Here is a 7,447-nt window from a genome sequence, read left to right as displayed (position 1 = left end):
TCTTCAGAATTTTTTCAATTTCCCGAACTGTATACCTGTAAAGCAATAACTCTCCATCATCCTCTCCTCTCAGCTTCTAGCAATCACCATTCTATGAATTTGACTATTCTAAGTTCCTCATATTAGTGGAATCATAGGATACTTGTCCTTCTGTGACTGGCTTACTTCACATAGCATAATATCCTCAAGGTTCTTCCATGTTGTAGCATGTGCCAGAACTTCTTTGCCTTTTAAAGCTGAATAATATTCCATTGTATGTATATAGGATGTGTTGTTTATCCATTCATCTGTCAATAGACATTTAGGTTGTTTCCATGTTTCAGCTACTGTCAATAATGTTACTCTGCACATGAAAGTACAAATATCGGTTCAGGTTTCTGCTTTCACTTCTTCTGGGTATATACCCAGAAGTGTAATGGTAATTCTATGTTTAATATTTGAAGAACCATCATACTGTTCTTAACAGCAGCTGTACCATCATCCTCATGGCTTTAAACACTAGGTACAAGCTGATGAATTCCAGCTTTGTACCTACAGCTCTATGCCCTGTTTGAGCTGTATAGAACTGTATACAATTGCCTATTTGGTCTTGTCAATTAGATATGTTTCACAGACTTGATGAGGTTGAACATGTCCCATAATGAATTGTGTATGCAGCCTACTTCTCTTCATCTTTGGGAAATGGCACTAGCAAAGCACCTCATTGCTCAAGCTAGCAAACTCAAGCAGGATCAGCTACACAGTTTGCCAGACCCAGGGGAGAATGATGATGTGGAGCCCCAGCCAGGATCAGGGAAGGCAATGCCCCCTCCCACAGGTCTATCGCCCCAACCCACAGAGGACAGGCTATCCCAAGGGCCAGCAGTCTCTGTGCTGGGGTGTGCTCAGTACTGGACTCAGGGAGCCTGAGAGCCCCCCACTGAGGTCACTGCCAACTTAGGGTGAGGACAGCTTTGCACTGGTCACAGATCCATGAAGCTGGCTCTCCCTTCAGCTATTCCTTGATTCTCTCTTTCCTTCACCTTTCACATTCACTTTGTCAAATCTCAACTCTTTACATCTCTATCTCTACTGCCATTGCCTACATCAATATGTCTTCATACAAACTTAAAATCTGTTAGCATTTACATGTGTGAATATCCAAGAACCTCTCTTAGAACTCCTATGGGAAGTTGAAAATCCCTGGCATGTATGAGTAGCTTATTAGTCAGGATAGGTAGGGTCATAGTGCATGACACAGAAACCCCATATTCTCAGTGGCTTAATACAATGGTCATTATCTGCCATGGGCCAGTCAATACTCTTGTATTGACCTTGGTGGCTTTCCTCCAATAATTGATTCAGGGGTTGAAGCTCCATCCATCTTGCTATGATTTCATCTTAGTCATGTGGCCTCAAAAATTTGCCATACAAGAGGAAGAGAGAGTGTGGATGATGACTTAGGAATTCTATGGCCATGTTTGGAAGGGGTGTAATTACTTTTGTCCAAATCTCTTTGGTCAGTACCCAGTTACATAAGCCCAACCTAAGTGCAAGGGAGTCTGGAAAATTAGGCTTCTTGTGTATTCAGAAAGAAGAAAATGGGATTTGGTGAACATATAGGATTATCTTTGCCACAAGTTTTTAATTTTTTTATTTGATGCTTTTCAAATTATAAAAAAATACACGCTATTGTAATAAGTAAAATGGGTGTATAAATGTGAAGCTAATCTCCTCCCTACTTCCAATCTCCTCTCACTTCTTTTCCTTATAGATCCTGCCACACCCCTCTCCTTGTTCACATAACTGTGTTCCATGTATATATATAATTCGGGAGAAATGGATTCTGGAAGATACTTCTGAATTTGACTTCTTTCTGATAATGCTTCTGGAGTTGCTGAGAAACATCTGAAATGAAATTTTCACCAAGAGGACCTCATGTTGATGGAATAACGATAAACTTTTGCAAAAATTTAAAATCCAGTGCTTTGTTCATTTTTACTGCACTCATTTCTGCCCCTGGACTCCCCTTGTCACTGTTAGAGCTTCTGCCTCTGAATGGTTGAACCAGCAGGAGCTTTGGCATCAGAAAGATCTGGGTTCAGAGTCTGACTGCCTCCTACAATCTCTGACTTTGGGCGGGTAATAAATTCTTCCAAGAAGAGATCTGGAAACAGAGATCTAATACCTACAGCTTGTGGTATTTACAGTATTATAAGATAAAATCTGCTCTTAATCTCCCAGGTTGCTGAATACCTGTGACATCTTTGTGTTCACAATTAGAGACTGAGGCGACTGGTATTTAAAATGTGTACAGTGTGACTGAGAAACGGGGGAATCCTCTGCAAAACACAGTGATGGGGAGGAAAGGAAGAGAGAATACAGATCTGAAAGTGTTAGCGGGCCAGAGGGTTTGGAGAAATCATTTAGAAAGGAAAGAAGATGTGTAGGGAAATGAAGACTGGGAGATATAGAAGTTATTAGAAACACATTGAGACTGGTCAGTCCATTTTACTACCAGTTTTCCACTTCATTAGGTATGCATAGCTCCCAGCTGCAGGGGCAGAGTCCTGCTGTGGCGATTTTTTGTTGTTTGTTTGTTAATGACCTATTGGTACCCAGAGGTGTCCTCAGAGGAAGGGATGGGGCCTGCTCAGTGCTTTAAGGCTGTCATGCAGTTTTTGTAACAGTGGTCTAAAAACAGAGGAGCCCAATTAGTAGCAAGCAGCAAAATTTTGCAAATGTTGAGAGGCTGGTGGGAAGAAAGAGCTACAAGCAAAAACTTAAGAACAAGAAGATATGATTGAAGAACTCAACAAAATAAGAACAAAAGACAGGGACCCAAACATGGGTACTGACACAAATGCCCCAAGGAAAATAAATTGATAAAGGTTCTTCGGTAAGTATTTGGTAAAAAAACAAAAAACAAACAACAACAGAATTCAGGTGTTTCAAATAGAAATATTTATTTTTTATTTTTTAAAAATTTCTTTATTGATTATGGTATCACATAATTGTCTTCATCCCCCCATTCCCATCCCAAACCCCTCCCCATGTATTCCCCCACCCCTCTGTTGTCCATGACCACTGGCTAGGCTTATATGCATGCATATAATTTCTTTGGTTGATCTCTCCCCCTTTCCTCCTCTACCTATTTTTATTTTTTAAATAAATATTTATTGTTCAGATTATTACAATTGTTCCTCTCCACCCCCCCCCATAGCTCCCCTCCACCCGATTCCCACCCCACCCTCTGCCCTTATTCCCATAACTCCCCCACCACAGTCCTCATCCATAAGTGTACGATTTTTGTATAGTCTCTTCCTGTACCTCCCATACACCTTTCCCCCAAGAATTGTCAGTTCACTCCCTTTCTATGCCCCTGATTCTATTAATTCACCAGTTTATTCTGTTCATTAGATTTTTAAAAAATATATATTATTGATTTTTTACAGAGAGGAAAAGAGAGGGATAGAGACCTGGAAACATTGATGAGAGAGAATCATTGATCACCCTTTACTGGGGATGTGCTCACAACCAAGGTACATGCCCTTGACCAGAATTGAACCTGGGACCTTTCAGTCCGCAGGCTGAGGCTCTATCCACTGAGCCAAACTTGTTTCGGCTGTTCATCAGATTTTTTTATTCACTTGATTTTTAGATTCACTTGTTGATAGATATGTATTTGCTGTTCATAATTTTTATCTTTATCTTTTTTTTCTTCTTCCTCTTCTTAAAGAATACCTTTCAGCATTTCATATAATACTGGTTTGGTGGTGATTAACTCCTTTAGCTTTTTCTTATCTTATGAAGCTCTTTATCTGACCTTCAATTCTGAATGATAGCTTTGCTGGGTAGAGTAATCTTGATTGTAGGTCCTTGCTATACATCACTGTGAGTATTTCTTGCCATTCCTTCTGGCCTGCATAGTTTCTGTTGAGAAATCAGCTAACAATCTTATGGGTGCTCCTTTGGATCTCCAATGAGGTGCTAATTTAACCTGTGCCTAAGGCAACATAGCAGGAGCTACAGGGAGATCTGCAGATTTCTCTTCTTTGTTTGTGTTTTGGAGGTGCCCAGATGAGGCCCAGCTGTGAAGCAATGCAAGCTGCTGCATCCTTCTTTTGGATGTTCTGGGTCTCTCTGACCCAGCTACAGTTTGTGAGGTAAGTTTAGATTTCAAAGAACAAGGCCATTCATATGCAAAGCCTCTGCGTACAGCTTGGATGGGGTGGAGTCTCAGGGTGGAGCAAACAGCAATAGCTTTCTGTCAGGCCTGCCTTAAGAGGCCCCTGGGTCTCAGTGTCTCTTGGTAATTGCTGCAAGCACCTCTGAGAGAAAGCCACCCTCGAGTTCCACCCAATTCCAGGCAGTCCAGTTTCTTCCCATATGAATCTGGGCCCCCAGAGTCTCACCTGGAACTGGAGTTCAGAGCAGTTGGGAGCTCCATGATGTTGGGGGAGTCATTTAATTTCCCTGTACATGCCCCTCATTTGTAAAGCAGAGCGAATAACAATTCTTCTCTTATAGAGTTGTTGTGACAAACAAGTGAGATCATGAGGCCATGCCTGACACAAGGACCATGTTCAGTAAATGTTAGCTTTCGTTATTAAGGGTACATTTTTGCACAGAAAGGTTCTTGAGAATGGTGGGGATTTGAAAGCAGGGGATGGTGGTGAGGACCCTCTCCATGGGGGGAGCTATTTCAGCATATTTTCCAAAGATAGTGTCTTTTGATTTAAAACATATTTAGAAAAAGCAGGTCTGTTCAGTATCTAATTGAAAGAATGGTTTGACTCTAAAACCCTCTAACAAAGGTAGTTGGACATGGTAAAGTTTTATGCTCATCTTCCCAAACAGGCTCCTTCCTCTGAAGTTATGCTGGAAGAGGAGGCCTAAAAATGTACTGGTATTTTTCTGCTGTGATACTCCCAGGCCCTATCCTTCTAATATGTCAGCCATGACAGACCAAACTTAAATCTCCAGAATTCAGGCCTCATCTAGGTGTACCTAGAGGGCCCTGAAGTGCAATTTCTAACATAGCAAGGCCAGCCATTGTCCTCCCAGACATTCCTTAAAGAATTCAGGAGTGCTTGGCGACCTACTCAATGTCCCAACATTGGCAAGGGTTGAGGGGTAATTCACACTTCTCTCTTCGTTAGTGATAACATATAAGTGGGTGGGCTGTGTCGATGTCCATGGCTCTGCAGAGCACTCTCTGCTTGGCTGCACATGCGTGAATAGATGACAGGACTGGCGTGAGGGACCTTCCTGGGGCCTCCAGGTCTTTAGAGGTTGGAGCGGTACATATTCTTGTGGAGAACCAGAGTTCCAGTTGGAGAAAGTAGTGTGTGCCACACGCTGTGAGAGGCTCACCAGTACCCATGAGATGTTTTCCTGAGATGACCCTAAAATGATGACAGAGGATTTGGGGTGGCTCAGGAATCCTACCAGTAACTGTAGGCAGGGTTGGGACTAGATGACTATGTATGACTTTAATGAGAGATGTCTTGTTTGGGCTGTATCCTCTGCCAGCGAGCCCAGTTCCCACCCTCCTGTTGAATGGCTCTCCAGAGGCAGAAGAGCTTAAGGCCACCCATGAGCAGGAATAACAGGAGGTGGCCTCAGGGTTCAGCAAGCTCTCCTGTGCCACCTGTGTTTGTTTTTTCTCACAAGTAAGGCATTCGTTCTGCAACGAAACCCCAGATGAAGGGTTGATAACCTAAGGCGTGGGTGACAATGGTGTCAAGCAATCTGACTTCATTAGGTTTCTTAGGGCTCACCTTTCTGTTACCTTTCCATTTCTCATTGGTACCCTATATATGTTGTTTGTAGACTCTGCTTGCATTGGACCACAAGACCAGGCATTCTTCTTGGCTACTGGTTGGGCTCCAAAGTTGTATCTGTCACCTTCACATCCCTCACCTCCAGTGCCCTCCTGCAGGACTCCATGACTTACCTATCACTTACCCAGCATGCTAGAGAGTGGTGGTGGCTCAGTCAGGGAAAAAAACAAAACAGAAGGCATAGGGGGAGAGGAGTAGTGCGCACAATGAATACCAGGTGAGGAAAGCAGGTAGAGACTGCTCTCCTAATTATCAGCCAAGTGTAGGTTCCAGCTCCGCTGCACCCTTCCGCCCTGTAAACAGTGCCAGAGGGTTAAAGTTACATCACCAAGGGAAGGGGTAGGAGGAAACATATCCCACTCACAATGAAACCTCCAGGGCTGACATTGGGAAGTCTCCTGAGCTTTGGACCTGGATTCTAGACTTGACCTTTAGAAGACCAGGGAGGGCTCTAGTGGCAGCAGGAGTTCTGAGGACTTCTGGTGTCTACCATTCTTGTTGAGCACCGAGTAGATCCTGGATCCTGGGCATTTTCAGTAGGTCTTCAGTGACCCAGTAGTACTCTTGGTTTCCAGAATGTGGCATGCCATCGAAACTTGAGGGTTTCTGTCCTCTCATCAGAGCTGGCACCACACAGAACCCTGTGCTCAGAAGGGCCTGTACTTGGTCACTGCTCTGCTGCAACACTCTTGAAATTCTGAATTTTTCTTAATAATTTTTCTATTGTGGTAAAAATATATGACAGTATTTTACCATAATTAAAAATGAAACACACAGTATAAAGTTTGCCATTTAAAAATGTACAATTTAGTGTCATTAGTTCCGTTTACAATATTGTACAACCATCATCACTATTTTCAAAACTTTATCTTCACCCCAAATATAAACTCTAAACCCATTAAGTAATATTCCTCTCTTCCCTTCTTCCTTCAGCCCCTGGTAACCTCTAATGTACTTTCTGTGCATGCATTTGCCTATTCTAGATATTTAATATAAGTGAAATCATAATTTGTCCTTTTGTGTTAGGTTTACTTCTCTTAGCATAATGCTTTCAAAGTTCATCCATGTTGTATCACGTGACAGAACTTCATTCCTTTTTATGGATCAGTAATAATCCATTGTATATATAGACCACATTTTGTTTACCCATTCTTCCATTGAAGGAAACTTAAGCTGTTTCCACCTTTTGGCCATTGTGAATAATGTTGCAATAAGCATGGGTATGCAAATATCTATTCAAGTCCCTGTTTTCAATTCTTTTGGGCATATCCCTAAGAGTTGTATTTCTGGGTCACATGGTAATTCTATGTTTAGCTTTTTGAAGTGTTGCCAAACTCTGAGATTCTTAGTGCTTGAACAAGGGGTCCTGCATTTTCATTTTGCCCTGGGCTCTGCAAGTTATGTAGCTAATCCTGTCTCTCGGGCTATTGTCAGAGAAAATCAAAGGCTCAGGCACATCCGAATTACCTCTCCCTTGCATGGCTCAGCATGCATCAGCCCTGAATAAGCAGAGATTAGCCACCACACCTATCCTAGAGCCCACTTAGCTTTCCCGTCCTCCTGTGGACAAACATGGTTTCCTTACCTGTGCATGTCATAGTGTGGAAGGAGACATCATTTAA

General features: G+C 42.5%; 1 long non-coding RNA gene across 1 annotated transcript; it reads left to right on the top strand.

Annotated features, from left to right (window-relative positions):
• The first annotated feature begins 2,810 nt into the window (after positions 1-2,810).
• On the top strand, positions 2,811-5,914 carry LOC311633174. The gene is made up of 3 exons (XR_014796908.1): positions 2,811-2,878; positions 4,052-4,145; positions 5,815-5,914. It is a non-coding gene; the product is annotated as an uncharacterized lncRNA (long non-coding RNA).
• Positions 5,915-7,447: the final 1,533 nt, after the last annotated feature.

This window comes from Pipistrellus hanaki (assembly GCF_964339955.1).
Source record: "Pipistrellus hanaki genome assembly, chromosome: 1".
Classification (NCBI taxonomy): Eukaryota; Metazoa; Chordata; class Mammalia; order Chiroptera; family Vespertilionidae; genus Pipistrellus; species Pipistrellus hanaki.
The sequence above is the reverse complement of the archived record's forward strand: the minus strand, read 5'-3'. Positions and strand labels throughout refer to the sequence as shown.